This window comes from Suncus etruscus, chromosome 1, assembly GCF_024139225.1.
Source record: "Suncus etruscus isolate mSunEtr1 chromosome 1, mSunEtr1.pri.cur, whole genome shotgun sequence".
NCBI classification, from domain to species: domain Eukaryota; kingdom Metazoa; phylum Chordata; class Mammalia; order Eulipotyphla; family Soricidae; genus Suncus; species Suncus etruscus.
The window spans coordinates 56278352-56301694 of NC_064848.1; the positions used below are offsets into that span (position 1 = coordinate 56278352).

Genomic DNA, 23343 nt, shown 5'->3' on the forward strand with positions numbered 1-23343 from the left:
AAATAAATTAAAAGGGGAAAATACCAGATGATACCACTCATATATGATATATAAAGAAACAAACAATATAATCCACTTCAACAAAGGCAAATAAACAGGAATTAGATGGGAAGAGGAACTCTTAAACAGAGTCATAGAAGATATAGAAATGGAGGAACTTTCCCTGCTCACAACTGATTCCAGTTTGATCTCCCTTGTACTACATGGTCTTCTGTGTGCTACTAATTGTAATTCACAATCATAAAGTCAGAAATAATGTGATATGCCAGTCAGATGTGGCCTAAAAATAACAAAACCCCTCCAAAGCAAAAATCTTAGACTACAGATTTGAAGTATTAGAGAGTGGAAGGATACTAAGGATAAGAGTAGATGGTATCAGCATTTTTGTACTAGGTATGACATGGTAATATTGTAACACCCAAATATAAAACCACTTATGATATTCTTGTAAACTAATATTACTTCAATAAAATGTAAACCAAACAGCATTCTCGTTCAAATGTATAATTCCTAAATAGTTTATAAGATTAAACTGATCTTATTGTAAAGGTTTTTATTAAAATTTTATATTAATGAATATAATATTAGAGTTTTATGAATGGGTTTGTATTTTGTTCATTTTTGGTAGCTATTTATACCAATTTTTTGTTTACTTTCAACTTACTCTGTCAATCTCCAAACTAATTACTATTAGTATTCTCATTATTTTCCATCTGGCAAGTAATCTTTAGTATAAGTAACATCAAATTAAAATACTCTACAGCATCTGTTAATTAAAGAATTGCTAATTGTTCTTGACATAATTACCAGTATATTATCTATGAGAAAGTCACCTGAAATTTAACTTTTCTCCAACTATAGGAATAAATACAGTTATAATATCAATTTATCTTCATGATGTAAGTACAATCAATTAATACAATTATAAAATCACATCCAACTAGATATGATTTTAAGATGTATTCAGTGTTAGTTCTAGTCTCAAACATCCTTTTATCTGCAACTATATATAAGAGAAATGTAAAAACAATTTATAGGAAATATTTCATATCATTCTAAAATTATTCTACAAAAATAATTTTTAAAACATATTAAAATATACATTTTATATGTATCTGCTTTTAGTAATATACTTTATTATAAATTTCTACAGAATTTAATTCCTAAATGAAATGTAAAACCAACTAATTTTATATGGATACAAATTATTTTTAAATAAAACATTACATATTTTTATTTCTAGAAGTAATAATTTCTGGTAACATAAAAGCCTATGTATGTTGTCTTTGTTTTCAAAATTAAATATATTACATATTAATTTTTCAATTCAGCTAAGTAGAAGCAAAACATTTCTATTTGCAACTCCTCTGATTTGTTGTACCTCATAGGCCTCCTCTGAAATAAACCTAGGCAAGTTCATAGATTTTTTTTTTGTATTTTGTTTTGTTTTGTTTTTGTTTTGTTTTCTTTGGGTCACACCGTTTGATGCTCAGGGGTTACTCCTGGCTAAGTGCTCAGAAATTGCCCCTGGCTTGGGGGAACCATATGGGACACCAGGGGATCGAACCGCGGTTCTTCCTTGGCTAGCACTTGCAAAAGCAGACACCTTACCTCTAGCACCACCTCACCGGCCCCAAGTTCATAGACTAAGAAGCATCCATTTATCTGACTGTATCCAGTCATAGGCTTCTTCTGTTCCTGAATATTGTACACAAGAGGCTGGTGGTAGGAACAAATGAGGACTGAAAGTGCACTCTCTTCTTTATGGGAGATTTTTGAATACACCCAAGGTATTCAGGGGTTACTCTTGACTGTGCTCAGAAATTACTCCTGGCAGGCACAGGGGACTACATGGAATGCTGAGAAACAAACCTGAGTCAGTCACATGCAAGGCAAATGCCCTAACTTCTGTGCTATCTTTGCAGCCTTTCAGTGTACTTTCTTTTTACCATTGTGTCCTCCTTGCAATTGTGAGTTTTTGAGTATGTTGTTAGCAGGTAATATCAGAGGATATATTTTCACATTCATTCTTTGGAAGGGAATATATTCACTCTCACAAAGTCCTATATGTTAATACAGTCCCATGTATGTTAATACAGACATATAAAATAATATAATTAAAATAATATGGCTCCTTTCTTATTACTCTTTTTTAATATTTTTATTTAAACACTTTGATTACAAATATGATTGTATTTGGGTTTCAGTCATGTAAAGAACAATCCCCTTCACCAGTGGAACATTCCCCTTACCAATGTCCCAATCCCAGTGTGTTAATATACTTCTCACTTGCCCATTAGCTTTACTTACCTTCTCTGGCCTGGAAATCTTTTTTTTTTACTTCATATTTGCAGGTTAATTTTTTGATGTGACTTTTTATATTAATAATTTTTATTTTGACCAAATTGGATTACAAATCATTCTTAATAATATTTTAGGTACATAGTGACATTGAATCAGGGGCATTCCCACCACCAATGTTGTCCTCCCACCACTTCTGTGGCCTGGAAATCTTTGACTACATTTGAATTGATCTTCTTTGACTACATTTGAATTGGTCTTCCTTCAGACTCTCTGGGTTTTGTTATCTTGCTCAAATCTCTACTGTCTGCTTATTACTTAGTCTCAGTGTTATGTTCTACCTTTACCCACTTGCATTACCCTTACAATCTGTGAACCAAACTATCCCATGTACTCTCCATGCTTCCTAATCCACTTCCTTTATCTCCACTGCCTGAACTTTTACTCTCTTTTCTGTCCAGTTCATTGATCCCCAGGTCTTCCTTTTCCCTCCTAATGGCAATTTTTCTGCTTCAGCTATCTTGGATTAGATGCTACTCCTTTCACAGCAATTTGAATCTGTCAATTTTATATAGCACTGACCACATAAATTTGTAATCTTCTATTATCTCATTTGTTACACAAAGCTGCTTTAACAGTGACTGCTATTGATTTTTATAGTCTTAGTATCCAGAATAGCACCCACACATGAAAGACAATGAATTTGAAAAAACACAAACAAATTATACAACTGAAAAATCAACAATATGTCTAAACTTCTACTTATAGGTGAAAATACTATTATTGTCTATAATTCTCAAATATAAATTATTGAAACTTTGAAAATATGGTTGATCTACAAACACTAAGATAATAGTGCCAGAAGTAGTGCCATAATTACATGATTAAAATTGTTATACAGGATTTTGTGAACATTATTTTAAATTAATGCTGTTCTAGGAATAAAGCAATAATATAGCAGATAGGGTATTTTTCTTGCATGCTGACAGCCAAACTTCAAACTCTGGCACAATATATTGCACAAGGAACCCCACAAGAATGTTCCCTGGGCACAGAGCCAAGAGTAATCCCTAAACATGCCTGATACGGTCCCAAAACAAAACAAAACAACAAATATATATACATATAATATCAAAGCCTTATAAAAAGTGGTATTTTAGAATTATCTTTTCGTATTCAGCACAATTCCCTAAAGTTACATGTAATTTATGACATATGATTTATGAAATAGATCACTCACTTTTATTACTGTTTTGTTCTGAGATATGAATACCACAATCTAGTCACAAACTGAAAAATGTAGAAATGTTACTAGTTAGACCATCATGGATAAATCTGCTATAAGCATTGTTTACTGGTTTTGGTCTAATAAATGTTTTTATTTCTTTTTTATAAATTCTCCAGAATTCAATTTCTAGATGACATATTAAACATGTTTAGTTGTATAAGAAAATGACAAACTGTCTTCCAGCATGGCTAAATGTATTTTTACATTCCCAGCAGCAAAGCATTGATTCAATTTCTCTGCCTCCTTGCCAGAATTTCACATTATTTTGAACATTCTAATAGTTGTATACCAATATCTCATTGAGTTTTAGATTTTTATATTGCTAATGGCTAATGATGTTGAACATATTTTCATGTGTATTTCTGCCATCTGTATAACACACTTGGAGGAATGCACTCTCATATCTTTTGCTCATTTTCTAATTGGACCATTTGTTTATATTTTCCTGTTGAGTTTTGGGAATTCTTAATTTATTCTCCTTAATTGTCCTTTGTTAGAAATATAGCATGTCTATATTTTCACCTTGACTATAAATAATTTTTCACACTTTATGGAGGCTTTATGAGGTAAAAAATTTAATTTTATGAGATGTAACGACTTTTTATCTTTTTCTTTTTTAAGGGGAAATAATGTGGGGCCAGACTCAGAATTATCTGAAGTCTACTTCTAGCTCTTTGTGTGGGGTCACTCTTGATGGTGTTTAGGGGACCAAGTGGTGCATAAAAAGAGAACCTCTTAGTCTTTGTACTGTATATTTGCAACTCTTCATTTTCCTTCTTATAAATACTTTGGAAGAATGTGGGGTAGAGGGGGAGTTTGGACAATAGCAGGTAGTGCTAGATGTTATTCTTAGTATTGTACACAGGAATCAACCCACACAGTGCTTGGCACCACTGCCATGCCAAAAAAAGTAGATATATTTTCAGACTCAGGTCAAAAATTACTTTATTATTACTTATTCTGAACATGTTTTTCTATTTTTCTTTTTAAAAAATTTATATTTTATGCATTGTTAACTCTATGCCAATTAATCAACTTGAATTCATTAAATAGAAAATATTAGTACTATTTTAAGGTCCATGTTTTGCTTGTAGATGTCTAATTGTTACAACACATAACTTTTGAAGATTTTATTTAAGACTTTTTATTAGACTCTCATATCTGAACTTAAAAAACAATTTATCTGTAAGTTTAGTTTCATATTTGTGTACTATATCAAACTTTAATAATGTTTAATAATATATCAACTTTAATAATTCTGATCATTTCAGACTCAAATAACATAGAAGTTCATTAGAAAGTAAACAAATTTAAACATGTGTCTATTAAAACAATTTAAAAACAAGAAAAGGAAGCTTTTAAATAATTAGAAATTATTATTTGTATTATATTGAAAGAAATTTAATTAGGGACAAGATGGGTTTATAATACATGAAGAAAATACACTGGTCATATTAAACTTCAATTAGTATAAAACAGCTATAGTAGCATCTGGATATTCTCTATAATAGTGCAAAAACAAGTCACAGATATTTATGAAAATATTCCCTGCCATAAAAATTTAAACTAAGCATTATCTGATGCTAGAAGTGGCCTTATCTAAAATAATGTATACACAACTAAGGCTCTAATGTCCTAGACATGATTGTATACAATAAGTCAATTTATTTACAACTTATAGGATACTAGTTATTCATCATACTTCAAATAATTCATAAAATAATAACATACAAATCATTATACATCCCTAGACATATAATGAGAAACTAAGATCAGAGGAAAAGTTAAAAATGTATAAATTTAAGTTATCTTGAAGTTTAATCTTTTGTGTATGTAATCCTACCCATTAGCATCTCTATGCTATTCAGTCCATAAAAACTTAGCCTGAATAAATTTTATTAATCCCATAGGATTTCTAAGCATCTTGTGATTCTTAATCATTCTAATTAGAAAAAAGTGCTGTGTAATCAATAATCCACATTATTGATATGTATCATATCCACAAATCATCTAGTGTTATGTAATCTTTCATTTCCATACTCATCCCTTGTTAATAAATGTTTTCTTAAATGATTTTCCATTGTTTATATTTAAATGTATAAAATGACATCTATAATATCTTGGTATGTTAAGGTGTTATAAAGATATAACTTTATTGTTCATTATAAGTATCTTACTCAAATATTATACTTAGTAGATGCAGCTCAGGGTTTGTAAAGGTAAAAAGAAATCTGAAACTAACAACAAAGCATTGTTTCCTTTTATCACTTTGCAAAAATGTTGTGATGGAAGAGTATCCTTAATGTCACCATTGTATTGATTGAAACCCTTTTGCAGGTGTTAAACAAAGATTGAGTACACTCGTAAGAATGCAATGATTCAGGAATGCAGAAGAAATCTATAATGTCTTTACCCTAAAGAACACTATGGATTAATTTGAAATAAAATATTAAACCAAATTAACAAATTAAAAGAATTGCAAAGGCTATAAAAAGTGTAAGCATGTAATTGAGGTCTAATATACAGTAAACAGAAAAAATTTTGATGACTGTAAACAAATTCATCTTTTTCTGAATGGAATAGAGAAAACTTTGAAAGAGCATCATAGGGCTGAGAGATCATATTGTGAGAAAGTCGCTTGCCTTGCATTTGCTAGAGCTAGGCTGTCTTTCAGATATTCAAGCACTTCTCTGAATCTGTCAGGAGTGATCAGTGAGCACAGAGCCAGGATTAAGCCCTGTAAATAGTCATCTGTGGGAGGAAGAAAGAAGAGGAGGAGAGTAAGGGGAGAGGAAGGGAGGACAGGAGAGAAGAGAGAAGGAGAATGTAAGGGGAGGAAAGGAAAAAAATGAAAGTGAAGGGAAAGGAAGAGATGGATTGGGAGAGGGAGCAGAGGGGAAGAGTAGGAAGGGAAGAGGAGAGAAAGTAAAAGAAGGGAAGAGGCAGTTGGAAAGGGGAAGGGAAAGGAAGAGAGGAAAGGGAAGACATGTTACATTTAATGAAAATATACTGGATTTAGAGTTTTGTTTACTGGCTATTAGAGAGAACTCTCACTCTTGCCTTTGTTTTTTAAAAATACACATCAATGTATTTTATTCTCTATCATGTTCTGTGAGTCATAGAAAGTTGCAATTGAAAATACAAACACATTTAATGTCCTTTCAAATTTATCATTCTTGCTTATTGTTTTTATTTTGATCTATTTAAAACTATTCATCTGTATTAATAAAACCTAATCTTTGCAAAGATAGCAAATTTTACACATTCATACATTATAGTTATCTTTTTTTCTTTTAAATTATAATTATCACAAAATTGTTCATGATTGAGTTTCAATCTAACAAAGTAAACTACCATTCATTCATGAATATTTCCTCAAAGAATAAATACAGATGGCCAAAAGGCACATGAAAAAATGATCCAGTTCACTACTCATCAGGTAGATTTTGTCAAAACAACAATGAGATAGCATCTCACACTACAGAGACTAGAACACATCACAAGGAACAGAAACAACTAGTGCTGGTGAATATCCAAGTGAAAGAAACTCTCATTTACTGCAGCATTTTTGGGAAAGAATATGAATATTCCTCAAAAAACTAGAATGATCCAGCAATACCACTATTCAGTTATACCTTAGGAATCCCAAAATACTATTCAGTAAAGCTTTCTACATTCTTAAGTTCATTTCCACACTATTGACAATAACCAGAATCTGGAAACAACCCAAATGTCTGAAAACAGATGAGTGGCTAAAATACAGTGGTATATCTATCTACAAAATGTTATACTATTCAGCTAATAGGAAAAATGAACTCATGAAATCTGATTATACATAGATGGATATGAGACTATTATGCTGAATGAAATGAATCAGAGGAAGAAGGATAGACATTGAATAATCTCACAATTTTGAGGAGAGGGGCAGACACAGTATTACTTCTCTCATCTGTGATATATAAGGGACCATCTAAAGGAAACAAAATTTATCCAAACTCTATAGAAATTAAGAACTGTTCTTTAGTAGGAAGTCTAATTTAGGTGGAAATTGGGACAACTGGCTTAATGGTGGAGGGGTGCACATAGCCTGGAGGTGGGTGTAGTGCTGGGATATTTTATGCATGTAACTCTTCCATTTTTTAAATAAATAATGTAATACCTAAAATAAAATTTAAAATAAAATACATATCTATTATTCTTTCTTTTACTGGGGAAAATGCTACTATTTAAGAGTTAAAGCACATGTCACCTGCTACTTCCCTCTTCATTGGGACATTTTATTTATTGTAATCCACATCCCATGAAATATAGTCAAAAAGACCAGAATACAGATAAATTAGTTTTTGTTGAGTTGCTGACATTTCTCATGTTACACTTAAAGGAACCACCATAAACACACACTGATGCTTGGGGTTTCTAATAGTTTATGATGTGCATTTTAGAACACACTGTTGTATCACTATTATAAATATATAATCTGAAGAAAACAGGGGTGTAAATTTTCCATTTCATATTTTAAGCCATTTATAAATTAAATAAACAATAAAAGCTCCTGGTCTTGAACTGGTTGAACAGAAAGAGATGCTTTTACACTTTCCTAAAAGGCAATATTGTTTATTTTATTGCTTCTTAAGGAGAGAAGGATAATTTATTTTACAAGTTTTATTGTGGTACTGTTTTTACAATATTGTTAATGATAGAGTTTCATGTATAGACTGTTTTATTACCACATGGGTAATTTTGAATAAAGAACTTGATTAGGAATATTACAAATACTGTCTAAGAAAAATGCAAAAGATAATTGAGTAGCCTCCAGAGAGAAATAAAGGAATGCTTTCTGTTTGGTTTGGTTTTGGGGCCACACCCAGCAGTCTTCAGGGGTTACCCCTCACTCTGCACTCAGATATCACTCTGGCAGACTCTTGGAAACATATGGGATGTCAGGAATTAAACCCAGATCTGTCCCAGGTCAGCCGTGTGCAAGGCAAATGCCCTACTGCTGTGCTATTGCTCTGGTCCAGAGGAATGCATTTTCAAATCACAGAAGCAGTGTAGAATATTATAAAAGGGCTATATTCAGTGTCATAAAAGTAGTATCAAATAGGCATTTCTGAAAATTATGCATATTCTTTTTCTTTATATTATATTATGCTGTGGTAACAAAATAACATAGACATTTAGTATTTTAAAACCACAGAAGTTATTTTAGAGCTACTGTAACATGATTGTGTGAATAGAGTTTAGGCCTGTCTTTGATTCATACTGATATAACCATTATCAACTTAAATGACGATTTCAGAGTTAGATTAAAAATATCCAAAGACTCAGCTCTGCCTACAGTGACCCTGTTACATCTACTTACAACTCTAATATTTGGACTAGTGACAGGTCTGTATGAAACTATTGAAAATCAGAAAGCCTAATTTTTCCAAATTTAATACAACAAGAGTCAAAGGTATTCTCTTTCAATAGAACAAAAAATTATGATTTCCTTCAAAAAATAGATTAATGAGTCATAGAAATAATGTAAATCATAAGGAGTGTGGGTTGAACAAGGTTTACCCTAGTTCAATCTGTAACATTACTGTTGTTCCCCAAGTAACACCAGAGAGATTACTGAGCACAGAACTAGGAAATAACTCTGTAAGCATTGTTTGATTTCCAAAACAAAGCAAACAAAAGATAGATATGGGACACTGAGCATGTTTAAATGAGAAATAATAGATATAAAAGATAATAATTATGTTTACCCACATACCCACAAAAGAAACACAAATATCTGTGTGTCGAGTGTTGTTTATGCCCAATAGATGCAGTTGCAATGAATGGTAAAGTCAGAAAGAATATAATTGAAAAAATACACTTCAAATTTATTTCATAAACAGTAATTATTAAATACTATTAAAATATAGTAAAATACTACATAAAAGTAAGAGAATTTTAGAATCATGTATACTGGTCCAGCCTTTTTGAAAACAATATGGATATTCTTCAAAAGAATAGAAATTGAGCTTACATATGATCCAGCAATACCATTTCTAGGGATATAACCTAGGAACCAAAAAGCACCATTTAGAAAAGCCCTCTGTATTTCTGTTTGTTGGAGAACTATTTATGGTAACCAGAAACTGAAATCAATCCAAGAGTCAAAAACAGATGAGTGTTGTTTTACTTCTATATATTGGAATACTATGCAGCTTGTAAGAAAATGAAGTCATAAAATTTTCTTATAATAGATGAATATGAAAAATATTATTCTGAGTTAAATGAGTCAGAGTGAGGATAGACATAAAATATTCTCACTAGTTTGTGAGATATTATAAAAAGAGAAGATAGAATGGTAATATATCCAGAGAAAAGAAAGATGAGGGCCAAAAAGACCAGTTCATGAAAGAAAGCTTGGCACAAACAGTAGAGAAGTGCAGTTAGGGAATAGAAGGAAACACTATAACAATTTTAGTTGGAACCAATCACCCTGGACAAAAATAGAGTGCTAAAAAGAGATAAAGAGATATATACATGTTTATCCCTTCACTAACAATAGTGCAAAACAGAGTCAAAAGGGGGGAGGGGGAGAGAGAGAGACAGGGAGACATACAGAGAGAGAGAGAGAGACAGAGAGACAGAGAGACAGAGAGAGAGACAGAGAGAGAGAGACAGAGAGAGAGACAGAGAGAGAGAGAGAATGTAATTGCCAAGAGAATGGAAAAAGGTATAGGGGTAGAAGGTTGTGGGAAAAGTGGAACATTGGTGGCTGGAAATGTGCACTGGTGAAGGGTGGTGAACATTGTATGACTAAAATTCAATCATGAACAATTTGAAACCAAGATGTTTAAATACATTTAAAAAATAAAAAATAAGTATCTTCTTAAACAAATAAAAGAATAAAAGTCATTACCAAAATGTTGGGGAAAAGCTTAGAAATCAAAATAAATTACTCTGGACTTTTTCCAGATAAATAAAATCAAAATGTAAGATAAAAATGCTGTAAGAAAAAAAAATGCTGTAAGAATCTAACTTAAGTGAAAAACAACTAGAAAGATGCTCCATCATAGCAAAATGAAAGGCAGATATCTGATTAAACACTGTAACACTGGCCAAATAGGAATGCTGAGCGGAGATGAAAAAGATAATTTATTTCGAACAAACTAGATTTAAGCACAGAGTAATAACCCTTTATACTTTCTGAGCATGTAAATAATGGACTTCTAAGGAATAAACTACCATTAAATCATTAACTACTAACTCTTTAGATTTCTCTAACAGTGATCTAGAAAATGCTAAATAATATAATACATATATTTGAGGACAAATATATACATATTTTACTAATTTTCATAAATATTACCTATAATTTGAGGTTTTTGTTTGGGTGGGGAGGGAAACCTCTGGTGAAGTTCAAGTCCAAATCCTGACTCTACAATCAGGGATTACTCCTTGAGAAATTTGAAGGAAATATGGATGATTGAGATAGAACATTGGTTAGCTCCAGGCAAGCTCACTACACTCAGAACTATCTCACCAGTCTCATGTTGCCTATAGTTCTAACAGAAAGTAAAAAGAAAAATTGTTTATTCAGCACCAAAGAAATTCTTCAGCTACCTTCAAACAAGTCTAAATAAAAGAAGTTATGATTTATCTATTATTTATCCTTAGAACTGTGATTGCCTAAGTCTACTCTAATTTTGTCTAATAATTTAATAAATAAAACCCATTTTATATAAAAATTTGAACATATTAAATTAGAAATAAAAAATAGAAACCCCAAAGAAATTAATGAATTTCAAGATGCTTTCTTTTGTGCTAAATTTTCTGGATAAATATCCTATCTAAGATAAAAGTAATACATACTACTGCATTTAAATTATTTTTTTTAGTCAGTGACTTTTAAATATTTGCTACAGGAATTATATCATTTATACAGAAACCAATTATAAATGAATTCTCATTATTTAATTATCATAACTGCATGTAAGGTAGACATGTACATAAAATATATTTGTCTTTCATTAGAAAATGAAGTTATATGGTACAATATTGCTCAAGGTCCAATAATTAACAGTTAACTGCAGAGCCATAATTTGCAAACTCATCTTTTTTCCACTGGATCCACCTCCTAATGTTGTCAGGAGCTGAGCCAAAATTCTAATAGTAATAAAAGGGTTATACTACAGTGCCAAAACCTCAAGCTCTCAAATCATAAATATTTATTTATTGAACACTACCAATTATCAAGTGGAAATAGTATTATAACAATATTTGAAAGAGGTAAATACTACATGTTAAAATTACACCCCAATTTGTGAAAATTTTGTTTTTGTTTTTGGGTCACACCTGGCAATGCTCAGGGGTTACTCCTGACTCTACGCTCAGAAATCGCTCCTGGAAGAATTGTAAAAAATTTTACTAAAAACTACTGTATTCTAAACTTAGAATAATAATATTCATTCTAAATATTTTACATATAGAAGATACAATTTTTACTTTCAAGGATCAAGTGCTTTAGAAAGATATACAGTAAACAAAAGTTATAACAAAAATGTTTACAAAAAGAGAAGCATGCACAGAAGAGGAAATTTTATCTAGAGTTTCAGTAATGGTTTACTGAGAGTATGATACTAGATATGTTTAATATTAGACATAATATGAACTAGAAAAGGGGTTTTTATATTTCATTGGAACCAACGAGATTCCAATGTGCAAGACTTGCTCAAATGGAGTGATTTCATTAATATGTACTAAATTATTTTACTTTACTATTTTCAGCATCTAAAAACTTAGTTTGAATTATTAATTAAATTCATTAGCACTTCATTCTTAAAAGTGATTAGGACACTTGATACTTCTACTTTCTTTCTTCTCCCACAGGATATGCAAAATGAAAAGATGGCTGATTATCACCCCCATATATGTAAATAACTTTTCCCTGTTTTTTTTCTACCATTAATCACAATAAAAACAACTTTTATCACCCTTATTTAAAAGATGTAAATTTAAATAATTATTATTAAATAAGTCTTCACACACTTCCTCTTGAACTATACCTTAATGTACATTTTTATGAAAAAGGTAGCAATGTGTTTGCCTCATTCTTCTATCCCTTTATCAATTGTACAGTAAACTCTAGGTACCACAGGAAAAACAAGCAATTGCTCTTTTTTTATCAGTCATCAAAACACAAATATCCTGCTAGGTTGCATAAATACCTGCAAGTAACATGAAGATATTTTTCTCATATTTTACATTAATTTCATTAATCTTGTTTATATATAGTTAAATAAAGGCAATTATAAATTATTTGCCAAAGGTGTTACAACTATGTTTATTGAAACTTTATATAGAACATTTAAAGACTAACTGTTAAGAAGCAAACAAATATTTCCTTCCTGGGGCCAGCAGGTAGGGTGTCTGTCTGGTATGTGGCTGAACCGGGTTCAAATCTTTGCACCTGATATGGTACCCTGAACCCTCCCAGAAAAGAACCCTAAACAGGAGTAATCTCTGAACAGTGCTGGATGTGACCTCAAAATTTCTTTAGAATCTTTCTTCCTAAATATCCTATCTATGTAAATAAGATCACTAACAAATAGCTATATTCTAAGGGCTGGGGAGATATAAAAAGGGTGGTATTTTGCCTGAGTTCAATTTCTCGTACCACCAAACAAAAGAAAATAAAAGTAAAACTAGACATTCTTGATATATGTTTTAAAATGTCTTCCATTAATGATTATCAAGAAAAAGATTTCCAGGAAATAAATAGCAATGTTATCCCATTAATTTTAATTACAACTTCGTGGAATTAATTTTTACAAAATCATGTAAAGTAAAACCATGTCCAGAAGCAATAAAATTTGCCTCAGGCTATGACCTTTTGGCTATACTAAACAACAACTAGACATGTGCATGAAAGAAGATATATATTAAAAATGTATAAATAGACTAGGTTAAGATCACTCATAAAAAGAATCAAGAAAAGAATAGGGCCAGAGCTATAGTACAGCAGTAGGGCGTTTGCCTTGCACACAGCCAACACCAATAGACACAGGTTCAATTCCAGGCAACCTATATGTTCCACAAGCTTGCAAGGGCAATTTCTGAGCGCAGAACCAGGAGTAACCCCTGAATGCTGCTATTATGACCCTAAAACCAAAAAAAAAATCCAGAAAAGAGTATTTGTGACATGTATATTTGTTAATATTTTTATTGAAATTTTTTATTTGAACACCATAGTTTAGAAAGGTGTCCATGCGAGTTTCCGGCATAAAATGTTCTGGCATTCCAACACTAATCCCAACAGCATCAAATTCTCTCCACCTGTGACTCAAGGTTCCTTTCTACCTTCCAGCCTGCCTCCCTACCAAAGATATTTTTTAAATTTAAGTAATTCAATTGGAATCCCCATGCTCTGATCAGTGTTGATTCTGTGGATTAGATATATAAATATAACACATCTATAAATCACTGATGTGACCAAGACAAATGTTCCTTGCCATTGTTTCGTACTGTCAACCTCTGTATCCATCCTCCCTCTATCTTTTTCCTTCTTTGGCCTATTTATTGATATAATCTAGAGAAGGAATTACCCTGTCTAGATTTTTGTACAACAGAGTATTTAAAGTCCTAGTAACAGCAGTTGAGGGAAAAAAAATCAAGTATACTCAAATTAAAAAATGATAACTAATATTATTTATATTCACATACTGAATGATTATATACATAGAAAAAAGTAACCAATCTACTAAACAGCACCTATAATAAATCAATATAGCAAAGTAGCAAGCTACAAAATAACTACACATTGCTGAGTAAAATTAGTCAGGGGAGAGAGAGAGAGAGAGAGAGAGAGAGAGAGAGAGAGAGAGAGAGAGAGAGAGAGAGAGAGAATAGTCTCACTCATCTATGGGTTTTAAGAAAATTAAGGACATTGAAATAATTCCCAGTGATGAAGGCTGAAAGGATTGGCTCAAAATATGAAGCTCACCACAAAGAGTGTTGAGAGCAGTTAGAGAAAGAACTATGCTGAGAACTATCATAACAATGTCAGTGAGTGAGAGATGTAGAAAGCCTTCTTGAAGAAAGGCAGGGGTGGGGAGGGAAGAGATGAGGGCACTGGTAATGGGAAGGTTGCAAGGTGAAGGGGGTGTTCTTGTTATGACTGAAACCCAACTACAATTATGTTGGTAATCACAGTGTTTAAATGAAGAAATTATAAATAAAAGTTACACATCGTGGTTAGAGCCTTATAATAAAGCTTCATGTCTCCTAAAAATAAATAATAAATATGCAAATACCTGTTCCATTTCTATATGAAAATAATTATCTAGAAGAAAAAGAAATCAAAATCACTCCATTCAAAAGGTGCCAATAAAGTCATGTATCTAGAAATCAACTTTACAAAAGATGTGAAAGACCTAACCTTGAAGATGATGTCACTTATAAAATAAATAGAAGACTTCAAGATGTGAATGTCTAATATATGTTTATTAATTAGAAATATAAATACTGTCAAAAAAAGTAACTAACCTAAATTTTTATATAGATCAAAACAATCCCTAACAAACTTTTGATGTTAAACTAATAATGGTCAAAAATAAAATTTATATGGAATTATAAACTTATCTTGGTCTAATAAAATTTGTATGAAATAATAAATACCTGAATAGCTAAAATCATGTTTCAGATTAAAAATTGGGAGGTGTTAAGTTGCCTGGCTTGAAACTATCCTTATGAAACATATTTTTGAGGTTTGATTCATGATGTAGCATATATCAATTATTTTATCACATCTTTTGCTCTATGTAATCATATGACGCATATTAATATATTCATCATTTTGTCTATCCAATAACCAGCTGATTTAGCATAGGAACAGTTTAGTACAAATAAATATTTTTAAAAGATAGGAGTCTCTCAAGTATGTTTTCTTCTGAGTATGTATCTAAGCAGATTCATGGGAAAATTTATAAAACCTGAATGCTAATTATAAATACCTGTACTATAACAGATACATAATACCCTTTCAGTAACAATATTGGAGACCACTGTCTCTAAAAGAAAATAGTGATGAAGAGAGAAGGAAAATATCTGCCAAAGTGGCAGGCAGGGAAGACAGTAGGGGTGGAGGGAGAGATAGTGGGAAATTGGTGGTGGAAAATATGCACTGATGAAGGGTGTTGTACATTGTGTGACTGAAACTCAATCATGACCAACTTTGTAATTGTTTCTATATGATAATTCAATAAATTATTTATATATTTAAAAGATACTAAATTTCACTCTAAATGGTTTGGAGCAGTTAAAAATGTTTCATATTTAATATATATGTATAAGCTCCTTTACTCCACTATCAATACAAAACTATCTCATTTATTCATTTGCATTGCAATAATGACACAATGCAGATATCATAAATATCTCACTCATTTATTTTCCACTCACCCTTTTTCTCAGACCACTGTAACTTCACATCTTACTGAATTGTGGAATGATACGATTATTGTATTGTGATTGTCTATAATCTTACAAACAACAGTCCCTTATTTACTGAGTTGACTGTATTTATTTTTTATTGCTACTATTGGTGTACCACCACTTGGATTCTCTTTATAATGCATAAGATCAATACAAAAAGGGACTAATTCAAATACATTATATCTCAAGTGTAAGGTTTTTAGAAAATCACAGTAGTACTAATAAATACTTGAATGTTAACTGATGTGAAGTCAAAGAAGACAAAAACTACAATATTTTTATTGATCTTAAAATAGAACTAAAGAAATATAAAAGCAATCCAGAAAATATATTCTAGGGGCCAAAGCAATAGCACAGTGGTAGGGCATTTGCCTTGCACGTGGCTGACTCAGGACAAACCTCTGTTTGATCTCCAGCATCCCATATGGTCCCCCAAGAGAGGAGCGATTTCTGAGCACAGAGCCAGGAGTAACCCCTGAGTGTCACCGCGTGTGGCCCCAAAAACAAAAAAAGAAAGAAAAGGAAAAACAGAAGAAAAAATATATCTTAACAAGGAAAAGTACTGCTTTTAGCAATTTAATATAGGTTTAAATATATAAATATGCATATTTTTAAATTTTTTTGAATTTTTTTCTAACCTCAGAAGAGCTCAGATGTTAGTCCCATATCTGTTCTTAGGATTCAATCTTGGATGTGCTAGGAGATCATGCAGTGCTGAGTTTTGAACTGGGATTAGGTAGAAACAGGACAAATATTGTAACCACAAGTACTACCAGTCTGGCCTATTTAACATGCATTTATAAAAATGATGCTATCCTAATATATATGCATAATAAAGAATAGAATATACATAAACAAGATATGCAGAGTCTATGCATACACAAATATACATGTACATGCTATACATATACCTATATGTATATTATATACATATATATACTATATGCATGTTAATATAACTTGGTATGCAAATATATGCACATAAACAAAATTTTATATTTAAAACATTTGATAGTTAGACTTAGAAGAGTTAAGAAGATAAAGGCTCTCTCCTTTGCAAAAAAAATGAAGCCTATCACTTCAAAAATCAACATTCATCACAATGCGCTGTTGTTGGTTTCCATTGTACACCAGAGCATTACAGTTTTATGTTAATTATTTCCTTTCATGCTGACTACTAGATAGATATCTTGCAGCTAAGCATAGTTACATTATAATAGAATGAGTCTGTCTGAAGATACAAAATCCTCTTACCAGATCAACCCAGGACCCATTTTAAAAAAATTTCTAGTGCTACATCTTAAAACTGAAATGTGCCCAAGTCTTATTTTTTCATGAATTTCTTACATTGAAACTTGATTATAATTTTTGTAGTAACTTTTATAGATAATTTAATACTATGTTGAATTATAACTGCAACAAAAACTGTGGTATCTTTTCTGTACTAGGTACTAAGGTTTTCATTTAGTCCTATAAATATTATTAGAGAAAATTGGCACAGTTTATATTGAAAATGTCACAGAAATTCTAAAGAAAAAATATTTTATTTTTTCCTGGCAACTAGTAGAGATAAAATTAGTGGTAAGTAGTAAATACATTTATTAAAACAACTGTTTAGTTTCAAATTCCAGTAGATTTCAAATTTAATAAAAAAATAATGCGATTATTTCAATGGAGATAAAATTTCATTTAATTCAATAAATCCTTTAAGATCTACCATTATTTTATTACCAGCTCACCTGATGAAAATAACCTATAAATAATACAATTAGCATTCCAAATAACCAAATAAAATAAGACAAATAAAGTCGCAGTGTTTCTGGGAAAATTGAATTCTGAAACTAAGATTATATCTCGTTGTGTACAACTTCACAGATGACATTTCAGAAGTTAAATAACAAGGAACTTCTAGAACTGGATAGATGATTTAACAGTAATTAAACAGTAAATTACAATTGCCATTGTGCTTCAGTAAGTACACACAAATATGTAGATGTTTAAGAAAACCTTATTTAAAATTCTATTTCTTTTTTTCCCTCTTAATAATCCCAGCATTTCACAAACTGTCCAAAAGCTGAAACAGATTTTCACAAATCAGTATCACACAATTACTCTCATTAACATCTCCTATACATATCCATTAATTTAAATATTATTTTTAGGGGCTGGAGATTTAGCTCAACAGTGCTTCCTTTGATTGTAGTTGGCCCTGGCTCCCTTTCTCATGTTCTATAGTCTCCCAACACTGCCAGGTGTAATTCCCAATATAGAGCCTGAAGTTACCCCACAGCATAGCTTACTATGGCCCAAAATAAAAAATAAATAATCAAATATTATGTCTTAAAAACTTGTTAAAAGTTTTAAAATATTTTCATCAAAGGCACATCAAATCAATTATTAATTTACAGGAATTTAATAGATTTAATTGTCAGTCAAGCATTAAATGTATCTTTATTGTGATCGCAAAGTTTATTTCTGTTTGGGTTTTGTTTTACTTTTTTTAAAAGTAAGTTAAACCAAAGTTCAGTCAAATGGGTTTTCTTTGAGGGGGAATTGGGGTGGTTACAACCGGCAGCACTCAGGTGCTACTCCTGGCTCTGTGCTCAGAAATCGCTCCTGGCAGGCTCCGGGGACCAGATGGGATGCCAGGATTCAAACCACTGTCCGTCCTAGTTTGGCTGCATGCAAAGCAAATGTCGTACCACTATGCTATCTCTCGGCCCCAAAGTGCAGTCAAATTTTAAAAGAAAGACTGAATAGAGGCCGAAGAGATAGCACAGCGGTAGGGCTTTTGACTTTCAAGCAGCCAATTTAGGACAGATGGTGGTTCAAGTCCCAGCATCCAATATTGTCCCTGTGCTTGCCAGGAGCGATTTCTGAGGGAAGAGCCAGGATTAACACCTGAGTGCTGTCAGGTGTGACCCAACCCGCCCACCCCCCAAAAAATTAAAAAGAAAAAGAAAGAATGGATAGTCATTAAATAAAGGTCAACATAGTATAGAACTTGATACTGCCAGAGCAGAATAAGTTTTTCAAAGGTGATGCCATTAGTCATAAGATAGTATAATTCATATATTCTGCTGCCCAATTCAGTGTATTTTTTTCATTTATATATATGTTACCTCCCACTGACAATAAATTGATCTCTCTGAAACAATTTTGAAACCTAAGTTTTCTTCCTAATGTCATTTATGAGCTATGTCATGTTTGTTGATTGACTCTTCAAGTATAGTTACAATTACTAAGAACTTAGATGAAATTAATGGTTTTTTAAAATGCATTACTAAAATCTGGACAGCAACATACTGTCAAGTTTAACACAACTAGTTTTTAATAAAAATATTTCAGATTTAATTATATAGGACATTATACACAAAGAGAATTAACTACATGAAAACTAGCCACTCAAAGCAGAAATGAACCATGGTTGAAGGCAGCCAAAGTATCTCCAGTGACTGCTATTCAAGCAAATATGTTTCCCATAAACAGGAGTCAATGGAGTTGCAAGTAAGCACATGAGACATCTAAATATAACAGATAATAATTAAATGATAATTGATCCTTGGCCCCTAAAGTATCAAACCGAGAGTTAAAATGTGTTTCTTTAGTTAAAAAAAAAAAAGCCAATGGTAGAATACAAATTTAACTTTATTCCCATTTAAAAATAAATTATGGACCAGTAATCATAAAGTAAATATATATCAGCATAGATTTCTTTCTGAAAAACATTTTAAAGAAAAATGCATCAGATAAAATAAGGGAAGGAGGAAGATAGATACAAAGGAAAAAGGAAATGATCACATGAAAATAGGAAGAAAATTAAAAATTAAAGAGTTGCTGGGAAAACTCAAAGGGGTACATGTAGTTAGGTGACTAAAACTGATATCTGATATTAAACCTGTCTTATTATCCTTTTATTTTCTTATCAAGTATATTTTTTCCTTGAATTTCTTTTCAGGAAATGTAATATTTTATGATTAGTTTTAAAAGTTTTTTTTAACATCACAGTAGCTTCTACACCATAAACAGAATAGATTTAATAATATATCTTATCATCAAATTTTAAACAAGGAACAGAGTTTGATAACTATGACAAAGGGGGAATATTAAAGTAAATTCAGAAAATCAATTTTTTTTCAGTCTAGCATCCTGCCTATGGATAAAAAGCAACCACACTGGAGAATCAGTTACTGGCAAGCCTCCTTTGCATAGTGACCTCCTCTCTGTGTACTACAGGAAAACATTTCCACCTAGAGTCCTTTCACAGAATATCCAGAGACCAAATAAAATCAACCATAATGACTACCAGAGCCAGATAATAATCAGTTTTTAATTGTAGCATCAAGCCAATTAATTTCTGACAGCATCCTATCACATTTTTTCTTGTTAAATGTTTCATAAGACTGAAATTGGTTTTCAGGTCCATGGAATCCCTAGAACAACTTCAGCATTTGGTATCTACTTAAAATCACATTCATTAGGGATTACATATCTTTCGAGGTGAAGTCCTAAAATTAAATTTGAAGTTAAAAAACTAAACTCATCATTCTTATTCAACTGTAAAAGAGAACAAAATACCTTAATTCATCTTATAAACAGAATCATAATACTAGCAGATCTTCCTTTGGTTTCAGGTACCATTCAAGAGGAAAATTGAATCTTATTATGTATGTCATACTTAATAATACAAAAAATATTTTGTGCCTGTACATATAGTTATTGCTTATGATGAGCAACTTACTTTGTAATATTGTAAGATTTAGAAAATAATATTTTAGGAACATAAGCCATCCTTTTTAAGATTTTAGAAAGGCATTGTTTTATTTTTGCATTTACACATAGCTCTATACACGTAAGACAAACTTTATATAAGCCTTGAATCATGCAATGAAAAAAATAGTAAACTGGCCTGCTTCTACTTACACTACATTATGCTTATTCTTTGACAATACAAAAAATATTGACCAAAAGGCAGCTCCATAAATAAGCAGTAGCCTAACCACTTTGGACACCAACAATAAAAGATTCGTTCCATTTAAAATCTTAACATGAAAATCCTGACAATGTCTCACAAAACATTTCACCGGCTTTCAGCAGGAAGTGCTTCATCTTTTTTTTCCCTGCCTCATAGTCAACTGTTATTTGAAGTAATGCATGTTGTTAGATGATGGAAGTACACTGGAGAAGATCCCCTTCCATTAAAATGTTAGCCACTACTTCCTATCTCTGAACAATATTTTTTACTATGTTGTTCAGTATTTCACAAATGTTTGCATCTTGGTTTTTATTCAATATTCCTAGATCATCAAATGCCCCACATTTTGTCTTTAGCATTTTTCTGCAGGATGTTTAATATCCTAAGTCGTGTTTGTTAACAGCCACCTTTCAAAGACTCTGAAGCTACATCACTGAGTGTAAAATTCCTCTATATACACAACAGAGTCCACAATATATGAAATGCCAGTATCTTACAGAAAAGGTATAATTGTGCCAAGCACGCAAAATAACCACTTTTTCTTTTTATTTATTTATTTATTTATTTATTTATTTTTACTTAAATGCAAGTATCAAACACACTCAGTGCCCACATTCAGTGCTCAAGGCAGTAGTACCTAGCAGAAATGATTTCAGTTAGTGGCTAGAGCAAAGATTAGGTCAAAGACTGTACAATGGGAAATGAATCAGACTTCATCAAATAATCTGAACTCCAAGGCCATTTCCCAGCAACCACCCCCGCCACGCATCCACATACATCCACTGGCGTGCACGCACCACACGCACACGCCACCCCCTACACATGAGCTTAAACTTCCCCCTCCTTCCTCAACCCTGAGGTTCTGGCCATGACTTCCTACTCAGGCTCCCCCCTTCCCAAAACCCCCAAGTCTTTGATATGCTTGCTTGGCTTTGCTCAGGTCTCTAAGTCAATGCCCTGGGGGAAGACAATCTGTAATGGGCTAGAAGGTGAGATTTGAGAATCAGTGGGAAAAGGGAAAGGGAGGAAAAGAGGGTGTGGTATGCTCTTCACCACACCCCAGCCCTCTGGTCCTGCACTTCCACCCACTGCGGCTCAGGGGAGCACCACTAGTCCCCTTGCTCACCTAGGAGCAGCCTGGCCCAGACAGCCACCTGGCTGGCACACTCTGCAGAAAACTTCCCTTAGAGCAGGCAAAATATTCAGGAGGAGGCGTACCAGATTAGGGTTGAGTTGGAATCTACATGCCACGGGGTGGGCGCCACCAGGCAAGACAGCCTGAAAGGCACCTTTAGATGCCACCCTCCAGCCCCGCATCCTGCACTCCCTGGCACCGTGATGGGATTTTGCCAACGAATGGACAGAACAGAGGGACTGGGGGGGGGGGGGAGGAGGAGAGAGGTGGGGAGGAAAAAGAGCACATTACCTCCCGGGACTGCCTTCAGGGCGCGGGCCACGTACGATCGCGTCCGTGAAGTGGCTGGTGGTAGTGGCTCTCCGGGCACGGCTTTCCTGGGTTGGGGTTCAGCCTAAGATTCGGACCCGATTCCCCTTGGCTCTGCGCGCAAGCAAGCCAGGAGGCGCGCCGCGCCGCGCCGGGACTCCCGGGCTCCGGTTCCCCCCGCCCTAGTCGGGCTCGCCTCCCCCTGCCGCGCCCGCTCCGCCACCCCGCGGGCACACGCTCTCGCTCCCCGCGCTCGCCCCTCCGCCTCGCCGAGCCCCCCACACCCACACCCTCTCCGCCGCGCCCGCCGGGAGCCTCTAGCGGAGGCGAAGAGAAGCGCACGCAGCCCACCCCGCGGCTCCTGGGCTCGACGCCGCCAACTAGAAGAGGCAGCCCCGCGCGCGCCCCCTCCCCAAGCCCCCGGTCCATATGCCGCCTCCCCCACTTGCCCACCTGAGCCACGCTCACCTGCCTGCCACCAAGTCGGAGCTGCCATCGCCGGTGCCCACCGCGCTCTATGACAACAGGGGTGTGGGATGGGGATGGGGGGGATCTGGGATGCTACGAAAACCCAGCATCTTCTGTATCCAAACGCACCAAACGCACACGCTCCAAAATCCAGCAAGCCTGAAGTCACCCGGGTCCCTATTTTCAATCGGCTGTCAAAGTGTCAGGTCAGGACACAGCCTTTGGCCATCTGCCTCCCTCTGACCTGAGTATCCATAGCTCAGGGATGGGGGGCGGCCCCCACTTGCCTGCCCCAGCCTTTAGGAGGGAACCGATTTAGCGCGCGGCCCCAACCTGGAGAGAAAGAAGGTTCTAACTTACTGCTTACCCCTCACCCTCACATCACCCGCTATGGAT

General features: G+C 33.6%; 1 protein-coding gene across 1 annotated transcript in view; it reads right to left on the reverse strand.

The window, feature by feature from the left end:
* Positions 1-22558, reverse strand: part of LINGO2 (leucine rich repeat and Ig domain containing 2) — a 1160605-nt gene extending 1138047 nt beyond the window's left edge. The window contains exon 1 of the mRNA XM_049771075.1: positions 22462-22558. The gene's annotated coding sequence lies outside the window, so the exon portion shown is untranslated. The remainder of the gene's footprint in view (positions 1-22461) is intronic.
* Positions 22559-23343: the final 785 nt, after the last annotated feature.